Raw genomic sequence first — 16,522 nt, forward strand, 5'->3', positions numbered from 1 at the left:
TTTCTTCATCAGTAAAGTGAAGAAGTTATAGAAAACATGATATAATAGTAAATGGAATCAAAGTGCTAATAAAGTAAAACAAAGAGTTACTACATTAGGTCCTATATCTGTATATCTACTACACATATACTATTTTTAAACTGTCACAAGTTACATGGCACTCTACCATATATTTAAGGCCTACAGTAAAGAAATTATGATCACTTCAGAATCTTTTCCAACACTTAATATGTGTCACTCTCAGGATACAACAACTTCCTCATGTACTCATTTAAATTAATTTAAAATACCACTATAATCAATTATCTTTAACCTGAAAATATATGACATTTTCCCACTTGACACATAAAAATCAACATATGATATGTAAAAGAACGTTCATGGAAATGTTAATTATAATAGCCAAACACCAGAAAGAACCCAAACACCCACCAAAAACAGAATGGATGAATTCTGTCATATTCATTCCAAAGGAATAACACATGATAATGAAAATGAATAAAATAAAACTACATGCAACTATGTAGATGACCTTCAAAACATAATGCTGGGTAAAGGAAGAAAGAATGCATATGATTCCAGACAATGGGGCTCACCAGTAGGCCCATCTGCGTCCCATGCTACCCCACAGGAGCACCCCACAGCTGCAGCAGTGTCACACTGCAGCAATCTAGCACCAACCCAAAGGGAAGTACAAAGGTCGTCACAGTCTCCAAGCTCAGTCAGGATCCAATATGAGCTCCAAGACTGGCTGTAGGGTCTGGACCCCAGCTCCACCACTCTAGCCACCTTTCTGTGTCTGTGATCACAGCTGCCACCTGCCAGGAACTACCAGACAAAGCACTGGAGACCCTGTGGTTAACACTGGTGATAGACAAGGATGGGACCTCTGTGGACTGCAAGGACTTCTTCCAATTGTTGGAAGAGGATACATGCCTGATGATGCTGGAGTTCAAGCAGAGTTGGAGCCCCAGCAGGAGTAGGTGCTATCATATGGCCTAGGCTGGGAGAAGCCCAAGCACAGCAAGGACATCGCCCTCATTACCTTGAACATATACAAGCAAAACCCTTGAGACCTCTTTGGCCTGAACATCAAAGTCACACTCTACAGGATCTACTCCATGAGTTGTGACTTTCAAGTACTTGGCCCAAAGAAAGTACTCAGGGAGCTCATCCAGCTGAACCTCCATGATGCTGCTGCAAGGCCTGAGCCACGTTGCTGGGAATTTCCTCTACCATTTGCAATGCAGTGGAGGAGGCTGAGCAGTGACAGTGGCAGCAGCAGGGTCCCCTCCATCCCTACTGAGAAGGGGCTCTGAGCTTCTGCCCCAGACTCGTTCCAAGAGATACCCTGTGAGGACTGTGACAGCATCAGGTTTGGAGACCTGGAGGCAGTGCAGACTAGATAACTCACCTGACTTCCCCCATTATTCTCTGACAGCACTGTGATAGGTTCCATCAGCATAATGCTTTCCATGCCTAGCCTATACACTTTCCTCAAGAATGCTGTCCTTTCCTAGCGATCTTTCCAGCCTCTCACTTACCCTGAAAGGCTACAAACTTGTCCCCAGGCATCTTGATCCCATTCTGATTGCAGCTACATCTAAATTCCTTACAACTCCTCCTGTCCCTAAGCTCTTTAGTACAGTGAAGTCAGCCCTCTGACTTTACCTTAAGCTCTCTATTTCTTCATACCCTTCCCCTTAAAAATAACAAAAACATTTCCAACAAAAATACAAAAAAGTTTATCCAAAAAAAGAATACATATGAGTCCATAAAGATTAAAAAGAGGCAAAATGTGAACACACTGCTGAGGAATACACATAAAAGTGATAAAATTATATAGAGAATTATCTAGTTATCACAAAAATCAGGACATTGGTTACCTCTAAGGAAAAGGAAGATTATACCAAGAGCTTCTGGTATGTCAGTAATGATCTATGGTTACTGAATGTCTGCTTTATACTTATTCATTTTATGTTTCTATATAGTGTTATATTTCATAATAAAAATATTTAAAATGATATACTTTCTGAAAAAATATATTCTGAAAGAGAAGGAAGAAAGGGCTCCTCTTTTTTGCTAACAATTTTATTTTCTTGGTCTACATTTCTAATTTTTATTGCAATATTTTAATAATAAAGAAATAAGTTACTATGCCTAATTCTCCAGAATCTTTATAAAGAACAGATTTTACAGGCTTTTCAAATGGCCACAAAAAAAGTACCAGGTCATTAAAGAGTATAAGATCAGTTATTTTGTTAAATTTTTGCTTAGCTCAATGTTGTGCCTGTTGCTTTTTCTTCTTTTCAATAAAATGTATGCTTACTTTCAAAATAAATCTATATTACACCCAGATATTAATTTTATGCAGGCTGCACTCCAAAAAATATATAATAATTTAGCTCAAAAGTAGGAAGAAAAACTTTTAACTCTCACACATTTTAAAACAATTTTAGGAACACCTGTGTTTGCATTCAGTATGAGGGTTCATAATAGGATGGACACAAATATGACACTTGAGATCCAATGCAATGTCACTCCGTGTAAGAATGGTTCACTGTGTGCACTAGAAAACATAACCACTAGATTACAGGATGGATATACAAAACAAGTTACACTTAAAGTCCACTGTATAAAATGTAATGTAGGGTAACTCACTCAAAATAGATCCAACAGTGTCTAATTTAAATTATACTAAAGATGTTTTAAATAGTTCCTTTGGAAAAACACAAAGGGAATTTAAATGATTACAAACGAGATAATAATAATAATCGGACAGATTACAAACATATACACACACATATAATTTAGGAAATCCTAAAAGTTACATCACCTACAAGCACCCTTCAATGTATGTTTGTTACAACTTTTAGATGCCACTAAACAGGAAGCAGACAATAAAACTTAGAAACAAGACTATCAGCACTTTCATCAGGCTTCAGATATCAACATAATGGGTATCACCCATTATGAAAACAGAGCTGCTTTGGTTGTATACTGTTGTTTTTTTGTGAATGCAGGCAAGGATTCCCCTCTATAGTGGGTCCAGCTAACCAGTTATTTGCCCATCTATTAAGTGCCAACTTTAAAAAATTATACTATGTCCAGCAGGGAGCAGCATTACAACATTCGTAAGACTTAACCACAACATGAAACCGACAGAAGAAAAAGAAGGAAAAAAACCCACTTACCATAGGTCTTTTCAATGATACATTCAATTTTTAGGGCAATTGCAGGGCTTCCAGAAAAAACATCTAAAGCATGTCTCAAAGCATATATAGGTGATCCATGGTTTCAGGATTCCTAAAGCAGGAAATCAAAATTATATTAAGTAAAGGCTTCTTTCAGCCATATTTAGTTGAAGTAGTATATAATATGACCAAGTGTCTCTCAGCTGTTAAGGTGCATCTTCCTTATTGGATCAATAGGATTCTGAATTCAGATATTCAATGACACTTCGGATAAAATGATTTTAAAAAGCAGAATATTAAAGTCCTTTGTTTACCAGAGAATTTAAGTAGAAGAAAGTAAATGGGTGACATAATACATCAATCAACCTAGAGAAAACTGTGGTCAAGGACTTAAAGGAGTTGATAAGCCAACCATATACAGTTATGATATATCAAATCCTTCTAAACAATTTGCAGGTAATAGAGAGGATATAACATTCATTTCTACAGGTCAGCATGAATGAATATCTAGGGTTAGTTTTAGTTTTAAGAATACAAAGGCAGCAGAGAAGTAGTTTGTAATGCTGATATGTTAAGCCTGATTAGTGTGATATTTACTGAATATGAGGAATGCACCTGATATTGTAGAAAAACTGTGACCAGTCATAATACGTCAAAGGCAAAACATATTATGTTTGATATTCTCCTGGATGTCAAAACCTGCCTCATATTCAACAATAATAACTCATGTCAGTTCTTATGACTGAGGAAATGATGTATCACCACTGTTACGTGAAACATTCAACAGTTTGCTTTATATGTGTTTACATGCAAAGTTTCATCGTTTACACCAAAAACCAAATTTTTGCCATTAAAAGAAGATAACATATGAATATTTACCTTGAAATGTATATAATATAAATAACATATATAATAAAAGTTTGTGTAATATATAATATCACATGTCAATATAACATAAATAATATATTTACTTGCAATTTAATGAATAATACATAAAATGGTTCCTACTATTTTCTACAGGGAAAATGGCATGAGAAGCTTGACTTAAGTGTATGATATCAAGACTACAGTTACTCTCTAATAATCATCATTAATTTGACTTAATTTGAAAGAAACTCTGATATATTCATCTTTTACCCTTTAATGCTAAGCTAGTCATAGCATTATTTCTTATTTTTTGCTCTCCTTAAAGTCTTCCCCATCCTATTTCTTGCCTTTGCTTTTGTACATTTCACTTTTCTGATACTTCCTCATTTTTGCCAATCTACCTTCCCTCTCCTTTATAATGCATTTCTGTTTCAACCCCAATTTTTGTTTTATTTAATCTCACTCTTTATGACCCTAACATCTTTCTTCCCTTTTCTCTTAGGACCCTTAAAAGTGAGGGTTGATTTTTTCTTTTTTGTTTTTTCTGTAACAATAATTGTGCTTAAATATACTCTTTCATCCACTTACAGGCACTGTGCTTGATCTTAATAATCCCACCTGTTTAGAACACTCAACTAAATATACTTAAATTATATTGCTGCTACTCATAAAAATATTTTTTCCTCTGAGTTACTGAAATATTTGAAGAACTCACTAAACATTTTGGAGCCAGTCTTTTTTTTTTTTTAAAGATTTATTTATTATTTATTTATTTTTGGCTGCGTTGGGTCTTTAGTTGCGGCACGCAGGATCTTCGTTGAGGCATGCAGGATCTTTCATTGAGGCGCATGGGCTTCTCTCTAGTTGTGGTGTGTGGGTTTTCTCTCTCTAGTTGTGGCATGTGGGTTTTCTCTCTCTGGTTGTGGTGCGTGGGCTCCAGAGCATGTGGGCTCTGTAGTTTGTGGCACACAGGCTCTCTAGTTGAGGCACGTGAGTTCAGTAGTTGTGGTGTGTGGGCTTAGTTGCCTGGCTGCATGTGGGATCTTAGTTCCCTGACCAGAGATCGAACCCACGTCCCCTGCATTGTAAAGGCGAATTCTTTACCACTGGACCACCAGGGAAGTCCCTGGAGTCAGTCTTAAAACACCCCAAATCTCAAGAAAATCTAATCACACACTCCTTCTATTCAATTTGAGAGGTGATTTAGGATCTCACTATATGGTGTGAATAAATACTGAGTAACAAACTTTAAGTTAACAGAACTTTGCTTTATTCATGTGTGTGTATGCCCATGTGTACAATATCCTCATCAAAAAGCAAAGACGCATTAAAGAACCCCATACTTCTAATATGTATTATAAAGTCTAAAAAGAAAAGTGATTTCCCTATTTGGCACTTTCTAATATGAATATTAACATTAACAGTATTAGCGTATGGTGAAATAATCTCACAACAAAATATTATGCAAAACTTTGAGTTTTAAAAATTATAAATAATTATATAACATTTATAATATAATTACCTAAAAAGAGACTATAGTGGGTTGAGTAGTGTTCTCCCTTTCCCCCAAACTCATGTCCACTTGGAACCTCAGAATGTGACCTTATTGTAATACTGGATCTTTGCAGATATAATCAAGGTAAGGATCAATATGAGATCATATTAGATTAGGGTGGGCCCTAAATACAATGAGAATGTCCTCAAAGGAGACCGAAAAGGACACACAGAGACACAGAGAAAAAGACAATGTGAAAATGAAGGCAGACATTGAAGTTATGCTGCCACAGCCAAAGAAAGACAGGAGCCACCAGAAGCTGCAGGAGGCAGGGAAGGATCCTCCTCTAGAGCTGTTGGAACAAACATACTTCTGTTGACACCATAATTTTGGATTTCTGGCCCTGGAAACTGTAACGAAGTAAACTTCTGTTGCTTTAAGCCACCAAGTTTGTGGTAATTCGTTATGGAATTCCCAGGAAATTAAAAAGATTTTGGTACCAGGAAGTGGGGTGTTGCTGTAACAGATAACAAAAAATTTAAGAAAAATAATAATGACTGAAGAGACTATTGGTAGATTGCCTTGAAGAGCCATCTGATATTGGATTGACCAAAAAGTTCATTCAGGCTTTTCCATAAAATGGTACATAAAAACCCGGACAAACTTTTTGGCCAACCCAATAGAAATAAGAGACGTTAAGGAGATTCTGGTGAATGCTCAGAAGGAAGTGAACAGGATGGCTGAGAACACTTGTATCATCTTAGAGAATACACTTATTTGTCAGGAACAGAATGTTACAGAAATATGAACATTAACTGGACTTCTGGTGAAGTCTCAAGAAGGGAATGAGAGATGTTATTGAACACTAGAGGGAAGGCAGTCTTTGTTACAATGTAGCAAAACTGACATGTGTTCTAATGTTGGGTGAAAAGTAGAACTTGTAAGTGATGAGCCTGAATGTTTAGTTGACATTTCCAAGCAAAATGTTGAAGGCATTTACTGGTTTCTCCTTGCTAATTATGGTAAAATGTGAGAGAAAGGAGATAAATTGAGGAATGAAAAAGGATAAAAGGAGATAAACTGAGGAAGTTAAGCAAAAAGAAATCAGTACTTGATGATTTGGAAAATTCTCAGCATACCTAGATTGCAAAAGATGCTAACATCACAAATCATTAGGAAAATGCAAATCAAAACCACAATGAGATACCACTTCAAACTCATTAGAACAGCTATTATCCAATAAAGAAAGAAAGAACAAAAGTTGCTGAGGATTTGGAGAAAATGGAACCTCTCTGTACTGCTGGTGGGAATGCAAAATGGTTAAGCCACTGTGGAAAACACTTTGGTAGATCCTTACAAAGTTAAACATATGCTGCAGCAATTCTACTCTTGGTTATACCTAAAGGAATTCTAACAGATACTTGTACTCTGATGTTCATTACACCAGTATACACAATAGGCAAAAGATGGAAACAGAACAAGTGTCTATCAACAGATGTATGGATAAACAAAATGTGCTATATACGTACAATGGAATACTATTCAGCCATAAAAAGGAATGAAGTTCTGACACATGATACAAGATGGATGAACTTTGCAAAACACTATACTAAGTGAAAAACACTATGCAAATGCTAACAAAGAACAAATATTATACAATTTCACTTATGTGAGGTACCTAGATAGGCAAATTCATAGAGACAGGAAGTAGAATAGAGGTACCAGAGGCTGCGGTGATGGAGTGGGAAGGTTATTGCTCAATGGGTAAAGCATTTCCCTTTGGGATGATGAAAAAGCTCTGGAAAAATATAGTGGCAATGTTTACACATCATAAATATACCTAATGCCATTGAATTGTACACTTAAAAATGATTACAATAATAAATCTTACGTATATTTTTATCACAAAAAGATTTTTCCTATGGAAAAAGGACCCAAGACCTTGAGCCAGATGCAAAGGCTGACATAACTACTTCAACTAGAGAATCAAGACTGAGCTACTGATAAGCTCTAAAATGAACATATTCCAATGCTCAATGAGAGAAAATGATCATCATATATGATAGTAATTCATTAATTCCATGTGAGTTCATTTAGGAAAAGTTAATAGAAAAAGGAAACATGAGCTGCTTTTTAAATTTTTTTAAAATAAACTTAGAATACCAAACAGACTACAAAATTAATTTCAAATCTTTCACTCTGGAGAATGGTAAAATTATAGTACAAAATGGTCTTTAATTTTTTTTTTAACTTTGCATTTTGGGGAATGAAAAAATATAAAAGGTAAAAACATGGCCTTAAAATTCTAAAGATTTTTAAAAGCAATTATATTTAAATGATTAAAAATCTTGTTTCAGTGCTGGACAACTCTGATAAAAAGTTCTTTAATATGAGTTGAAACTGAAATTTCTATGCTTTGGAGAAACAAAGGGGTCTAATTTCTCTTTCACAAGATTAAGACAGGTCTTCTGAAACTCAAAATCATTCACCTCTGTGTTAAGTATGTCTCACTTACTACTTGTTGTTTCATATCACAATCTCGAACCATCCTGGTTACTATGAATTTACTCATTTTATCAAGACAAATATGCCTCATTCCTTACTCAAATATCCATAAACTGGCTAAATAAAAGGCTACCTTTAGGATACTAATGCTGAGTTTGGGTCCAGGTACAAATTGTAAATAAGCTTGAATTTTGTCATCAGACAGCTCATCACGGTTGTGAATCCTAGCTCTATCATTTACCAGCTATGTGAGAATGATGGTTAATTCTATGTATCAACTTGACTGGGCCATGCAGTGTCAAGATATTTGATCAAACATTATTCTGGGTGTTACTGTGAGGGTGTATTTGGATGAGATTAACATTTGGATCCTCAGATTAAGTAAAGCAGATTGCCCTCCCTAATGTGCGTGGACCTCATCCAATCCATTGAAGGCCTGGGTAGAATGAAAGGTTGACCCTTAGGTCACTAAAAGGGAGTGAAAAGCATCAACATACTAGAGATTATGAAAACTTTCTAAAAGGTAGAAATAACAGTGATAGGTAGAACAGGGCAGAGAGAGCAACAGCCTAGCACAGGGTTTGGCAAACCATGGTTCACAGGGCAAACCTTCCAGGTTACCATCTGCTTTTGTATACCTTGCAAATTAAGACTGGTCTTTATACTTTTAAATGGCTCAAAGAAAAGAAAAGAAGAATATTTTGTGACATGTAAAAATTATATGAAATTCAAATTTCAGTGTTCATAAATAAAGCATTATCAAAACACAGCTGTGCTCATTTTTTAATACACTGTCTACAACTACATTCCAATGGTAGCATTGAAAAGTTATGAAAGAGGACATGTGGCCTGAAAAACCTAAAATACTTACTATTTAGTCTCCAAAAAAGTATGCTGACCCTTGTCCAACTACACACACAGGAGAATGTTTCAGGGAAGATGTAAATTTTCTTCCTGTAGAAAGGGGTTGTGGGCTGAACCAACAGTTATGGAGGATAAAAAAAGGTTTAACCTGCCTGAGAGGATTCTGGGCTCCAAAGTATAGTGGTTGAAACCTAGAATAGGATCCTCCTTATCAGGCTATTAGAGACGGACCTGGGCTGTCTGCTTGCTCTCTGCTTATCCACTCTGAGCAAAACACACCAATAAATTAGTCCTACCTATACCCAAAGCAATCTATAGATTTAATGCAATCCCTATCAAAACACCCATGATATTTTTTACAAAACTGGGACAAATAATCGTAAAATTTATATGGACACACAAAAGACCCCAAATACCCAAAACAACCTTAACAAGAACAAAGATGAAGGTATCACACTCCCTGACTTCAGACTACTACAAAACTACGGTAATCAAAACAGTATGGTACTGGCACAAAAAGAGAAATACAGATAAATGGAACATAACAGAGAGCCCAGAAACAAACCCACGCATTTATGGTCAATTAATCTATGACAAAGGAGGCAAGAATATACAAAGGAGAAAAAACAGTCTCTACAATAAGTGATGCTGGTAAAACAGGACAGCTACATGTAAAAGAATGAAATAATATTTTCTCATACCATAAACAAAAATAAACTCAAAATAGATTAAAGACCTAAATCTAAGACCAGAAACCATAAAACTCTTAGAAGAAAACATGCAGAACACTCTTTGACATAAATTGTAGCAATATTTTTTGGATCTGTCTCCTAAAGCAAAGGAAACAAAAGCAAAAATAAACAAATTGGACCTAATTAAAGTTAAAAGCTTCTACAGAGCAAAGGAAACCACTGACAAAACAAAAAGAGAACCTACTAAATTGGAGAAAATATTTGCAAATGATATGACTGATGAGGGGTTAATATCCAAACTATATAAACAGCTCATACAACTCAATATCAAAAACAAACAAGCAAACAAACAAACAAAAACACCCAAACAACCCAATTTAAAACTGGGCAGAAGACCTGAATAGACATTTTTCAAAAGAAGACATACAGATGGCCAACAGGCACATGAAAAGATGTACATCGGTAATCATCACAAAAATGTCACTCAAAACTCCGATGAGATATTACCTCACGACTGTCAGAATGGCTATCATCAAAAAGACCACAACTAACAAATGTTGGTGAGGAGTCTGAGAATCGGGAACCCTCATATGCTGGTAGTGAGAATGTAAATTGGTAGAGCCACTATGGAAAACAGCATGGAGAGTCCTCAAAAAAATTAAAAATAGAACTACATGATCCAACAATTCCACTTCTGGATATATATCCAAAGAAAACAAAAACACACAATTTGAAAAGATATATGCACCCCAGTGTTCACAGCAGCATTATTTACAATAGCTAAGATATGAAAGCAATCTAAGTGTCCATCAACAGATGAATGGATAAAGAAGATGTGGTATACATATACAATGGAATATTAGTCATAAAAAAAAGAAATTCTGCCATTTGCAACAACATGGATGGACCTGGAGTATATTTTGCTTAATGAAATAAGTCAGACAGAGAAAGACAAATACTGTGTGTTGTCAATTATATGTGAAATCTAAAAAATAAAATGAATGAATATGACAAAACAGAAACAGACTCATAGATATAGAGAATAAACAAGTGATTATCAGTGGGGAGAGGGGTGGGCGGAGGGGCAAAATAGGGGTAGGGGATTAAGAGATACAAACTACTATGTACAAAGTAGAGAAGCTACAAGGATATATTGCACAGAACAGGCAATATAGCCAATATTTTATAATAACTTTAAATAGAGTACAAACTATAAAAATACTGAATCACTATATTATACACCTGAAATTAATATAATATTGTAAATCGACATACTTTAATAAAAAAATACTAAGTCCTACCTACCCATAAGGAATTCCCATCAGTATTCTTTCCATTTAGGGTAATTTGCTAGAGAAAGAAAAGAAGAGAAAACCCACTCCAGTTATCTATATTATTCAACTGGTCATATATCAACACGAATGAACAACCAAGGATCACCAACATTTAAGGAAACCACAAGAATGAAAAAGAAGGCCCATGATGAAAAACAGAACAAGCAACTCTGGAGAAATCAGAAGTAATTCAGGGAGGAAAATAATTCTATTTAACATCTTCAGAGATATTAGTTAAGATATTGTATCTATGCGACAACAGGCATATGAAAAAGAGTAGAATTAAAACAACAAAGAGTAGAGTTTAAAGAAATTTAAAATAGAATGCCTGTCCACCACCAACTCCCCCCACATATACAAAAAAATAGAAAAGTTGAAACAAAAGTTGAAGAAATACAGAATAACAACCCAAGGAGGGTAATAATCTCTCTAAAATGTTACAGGAAAAGACCCCCAGGGAATACAGAGCAGGAAAAAGAAAAATAAATAGATACATCTTTCATGTAGAGCAGAGGTTGTCAAACTAGGGCCCATAAACCAAATCCTGCCCACTCCATTTTAGCAAATAAGGTTTTACTGGAACACAGCCATGCTCATTCGTTTACATGTTGTCTATGGCTGCTTTTTTGCTACAACAACAGAGCTAAGTAGTTGCAACAGGGACCATATGGTCTGCAAAGCCTAAAATATTTTCTGTTTGGTCTTTCATAGAAAAATTTTGCTAAATACTGATCTAGAGCTATGCTGTCCAATATAGCAGCAACTAGCCAAAAGTAGTGTTTAAATTTAAATTATTAAAACAAAATTAAAAATTCAGTTCCTCAATCATTTCAGCCACATTGTAAGTACCCAATAGCCATATGTGTTTAATGGCTATTGTACTGGTCAGTGTAGATATAGAATATTTCCATCAACACAGGAAGTACTACTAGACAGGGCTTACCTGGAAATTATAATAGGCCACTACAGCTATATATTATTTATTTATTTATTTATTTGCTGTATGCGGGCCTCTCACTGTTGTGGCCTCTCCCGTTGCGGAGCACAGGCTCCGGACACGCAGGCTCTGCGGGCCATGGCTCACGGGCCCAGCCGCTCCGCGGCATGTGGGATCTTCCCAGACCAGGGCACGAACCCGTGTCCCCTGCATCAGCAGGTGGACTCTCAACCACTGCGCCACCAGGGAAGCCCTACAGCTATATTTTAATTATTGCCTTTAAAAGTGCTACAATGAAAAACAAAAATACCTAAGAGAAGCAGGAAGAAAGATTAAATTCAGAAAAAGACAAAAATTAGTAACATTAGAAAAGGAAATAATTTATGCCTAAATCTAAGGCATCATTCTATAAAAATAGCATTAAAATAGATTTTTTTTTAATCCTGCCAAATTACTGAGAGAAAAATCCAAAGATATAGTATTACAAATGAGAAACTAAATATCATAATGGATATGGACGAGATTATGAAACAATTCAATGTAGAGAATGCAATTAATTAATGCTACCAAATTTGAAAATAATTTAAAAAGTGTTTCCTAAGAAAATATAATTCAAAGAAAGGTAGAACAAGAGCTGTGAACAAAAAAGTTAAAAAAAAAGTTGTGTAATTTAGTTCTGAGTTTACGATGAAAATGTTTGCTAGGATTTTTAACTTTCTTCTTATCCTACAAGAAACTTAATATTCTTAAACTAGGAAAAAACAGTCAAAATATTTCCCTCTGCTAACACTACTTATTGGGCCAAGAAATGTGTATTTCTTCAGAGGGGATCAGCACTAGTCTAAATGATCTTTCATGCAAAATCAGTAGATGTGATGTAAAAAGCTTCACATGGAATGGTTTTAAATATCTGGCCTTTCCCTGGGCTCCCATAATTATTCATACTGAGGAGGAATTGATACCTCATCAGAAATGTCCAGGATAATTAGAATAATGCATGGGCTTAGATTAGCACTGCAGCTTTATGCCTATGAGACTCCTCTAGTTGACACAGGAAAGGGGCACCAGGCATTAGTCAGCAGTTGTTAAATTCCTTACTTGGGCTCCATGAAAAGAAGAAGAACAGTCCCCGATTGTGAGATATACCTGTGCTGGGCCATTCTACCTCTGGAATTTCTTTTTCCTTTAACACTAAAAATGTTTAGTGTTTTAGTGTTTACCACTAAAAATGTCTTGTTCACCTTTATAGATACATTTACTTGAAAAATCTCCTTGAACCAAAACATGTTTATCTTTTGACACATCTACCCTATTACACTGAATATTCCCAGATGAGTATAAAGTGGATTTTTAAATTTTAACTTAAAACCCCAGTTTTCTGCTTATACTTAAGGATCCACTACAATTGGGATGAATGTAAATTCTCATGTGCCCTGGACAGTCCCAGAGTACACCTGCTTTCCTGGCACCCAATATAATTCATGTATTTCAGCACTCTCAAAAGTGTTCTAAAAATTATTGAGGAAATCTAAACAAAAAGTAAAAAATGTTTTAAAATAAATGATGATGAAAACATAAAACGTTAAAAGTTGTAGGATACAGCTAGAACAGTGCTTAGGGAAAATCACCCTTAACTATAAATAGTATACTAGGAAAGAAGAAAGGTGGAAAATCAATGAATTAAGCTTTTATCACAAGGGAGAAAAACCAAAATTTCAGCAATCAAAACCAAAGAATGTAGGAGGAAGGAAATAATAAGAGCAGTAATCAATAAAATAGAAAGAAAAACATTTTACAACAATAGGGAAAAAATTTAAAAGCCAAAAGTTGGGTTTTAAAACAAGAAAGATTAATAAAAATGAAAAATCCCTAGCAAACCTAAAAAAGAAGAAACACAAGTAACCGATATCAGCAATAAAGAAATCATTTACAGTCACTAAAAAATAAGCTCATAACAGACAAACCCTCCCTTAGGTAACAACCACAAACTCAGGACAAAATACAAGAACAATTATGTGAAGGCTCTACAGATTGAACAGAACAAGATTTTGTTGGTGAGTTAAACTTGTAAGAAGGGATTTCCAAAGGTTGAGCATCTTACTTTTACTGATTTAGCTTGAGTGCAGTGCAGTACAGGTGGTTAAAATTCTGAGAGAAAAGAAGTCATCCTTCTGGAGAACCTGAAGAATCACACACTAACCGATGAAATGATAAGTCCAGAAAAATCTACCTAATATGTGTGACTCTATTTATTGTAAAAGTAATGTTCAATATGGCAGGGAAAGAACTGTCTTTTCAATAAATGGTGCTAGGTCAATAGGATATCTATGTAGGAAAAACAAATACACCTTCAGTCCTGCCTCACACCAAAGACAAAAAAAAAGAATTCCACCAGCATGCAGACTCAAATGTTTAAAAGTAAACAGCAGGGCTTTTAGATGAAAATATTGAGATTATCTTTGAACTCTTGGGAGTAGGCAAACCTAACCATAAAGTGCTAGACATAAGGAGAAAAACTAATCCTTCAGAATACATTCTGACTGAAATCAAAACACGATGAACCGGTTTGCAAGGCAGAAATAGAGACACAGATGTAGAGAACAAACATATGGATACTAAGGGGGGGAAAGCTGGGGTGGGGGGCTGGTGGTGGTGGGATGAATTGGGAGATTGGGATTGACATATATACACTAATATGTATAAGACAGATAACTAATAAGAACCTGCTGTATAAAAAATTAAATTTTATTAAATTGAAAGAAAAGAATATGAAAAGGACAGCCACAGACTGAGAGAATATATTTATAATACATTTATTTGAAACTGAACTCTTATCCAAAATATAAACAGAATTCCTACAAATCCAGATTGAAAGACAAACAATGCAATTTTTAAAAATTGGCGAAGACACAAAAAGACTCTTCACAGAAGAGGTTATCCAAATGGCCAATAAACATAAGAACAGGTGCTCAACTACATCAGTTCAAATCTAAATGAAAATGTCATACCATAAGCCTCTAAAAATAGCTAAAATGAAAAGAAAGACAATACTAAGTGTTGGTAAGGATGAGAAGCAACCAAAATTCTCAAACATTCCTGGTAAGAGTGTAAATTGTTACAACCATGTTAGAAAAATGTTTGGCCACAAATAGTAAACTAGCCAAACCCCTTTCAACAGTAAAAAGGATAATGATTTGTGACAGTTACACAATACTATATAGCAACACTATACAGTAACAAATACTCCACAACTGTACACATTAATAACAGACATTTCACAAATATAATGGTGAGCAAAAGAAATCCAACACAAGAATAAATGGTGTATGGCCTCATTTATATAAAATACAAAGACAGCTAAAACAATCTGTGATGTTGGAACTCAGGACTGGGATTTCCCTTTATGAGTATACTGACAGGAAGCAAAAAGGGATTGCATGAGGTCCAAGAACTCCCTCTGTGCAGGCATGACCCTGGCATTCACTCATTCAATTATGCTGCCAGAATACTATCAGGCCCCATGATAAGCCTCACCATTTCTGTTATATGCTTTACATGCACAGACACAATAGTAATATGAGCTCTAGGTCTCAGAAAACTTGAAAGGCCAACCAAAGGGGTACGCACTTCTGTCATGGGGCGCTAGTTGCTTATCATGACCATTATGTTTTCTGGTGTAACTTTAATAGGTCACTGCAGTCTTTCAATTGTACCTGCAGACTTCTCAGAATAACCTTGCGGAAATGGTCCCACTATTTGGCCACAAGGGTGATATACACGCTGCTTATGAAACTCTCAGACTGAGATTTTATATAGCTGATTTCTTTGTACTTTGGACACTTTTTTTTTTAGGGACTTTATCATAGAGCAGTTTTAGGGTTACAAAAATTAGGAGGAAGGTACAGAAATTTTGTATACACTTCTGACACCACACATGTATAGCTTCCCCCATTATCAACATCATTCACCAGAATGGTGCATTTTTTACCAAGGAGGAACCTACACTGACCCATGATAATCACACAAAGTCCATAGTTTACCACAGAGTTCTTTTTTGATGCTGTACATTCCGTGGGCTTGCACAGAAGTATAATGACATATATCCATCATTATAATACACAGAATATTTTCACTGCCCTAAAAATCCTGTGCTTTGCCTATTCATCTCTCCCTGCAACCATCTCTGCCAATCACTGATGTTTTTATTGTCTCCATAGTTCTGCATTTTCCAGAATGTCACATAGTTGGAATCAGTATGTAGCTTTTTCAAATTGGCCTCTTTCACTTAGTAATTTGCATTTGAGGTTTCCCCATGTCTTTTAATGGCTTAAGAGCTTGTTTTTAGCACTGAATAATATTCCATTGTCTGGATATACCATACTTTATTTATCCATTCACCTACTGTAAGACATATTAGTTTCTTCCAAGTTTGGGCAATTATAAATAAAGCCTCTATAAACATCCATGTGGAGGTTTTTATATGGATATGTTTTCAACTCCATGGGGTGAATGCCAAGGGGGCACAATTGCTGGATCATATGGTAAGAGTATGCTTAGTTTTGTAGGAAACCTCCAAACTGTCTCTCAAAATGGCAAAAGCATTTCGCATTCCCACCAGCGCTGTATGAGAGTTC

General features: G+C 35.5%; 1 protein-coding gene and 1 pseudogene across 4 annotated transcripts in view; one reads left to right on the top strand and one right to left on the bottom strand.

Moving 5' to 3' along the window:
- Positions 1–16,522, bottom strand: part of IMMP1L (inner mitochondrial membrane peptidase subunit 1) — a 74,313-nt gene that overhangs the window by 52,578 nt on the left and 5,213 nt on the right. For 2 of the 3 annotated variants that reach the window (XM_082659866.1, XM_082659867.1), the window contains exon 2: positions 3,195–3,306. The gene's annotated coding sequence lies outside the window, so the exon portion shown is untranslated. Of the gene's footprint in view, positions 1–3,194; positions 3,307–10,922; positions 10,968–16,522 lie in introns of all 3 variants that reach the window. The other variant, XM_082659868.1, reaches the window with a different exon arrangement.
- Positions 586–1,270, top strand: LOC309826129 (lipid transferase CIDEB-like; annotated as a pseudogene). Its single transcript has 2 exons — positions 586–598; positions 688–1,270. The product of its transcript is annotated as a lipid transferase CIDEB-like (transcript).

The sequence above is a fragment of the Grampus griseus genome, assembly GCF_964374135.1.
Source record: "Grampus griseus genome assembly, chromosome: 8".
Classification (NCBI taxonomy): Eukaryota; Metazoa; Chordata; class Mammalia; order Artiodactyla; family Delphinidae; genus Grampus; species Grampus griseus.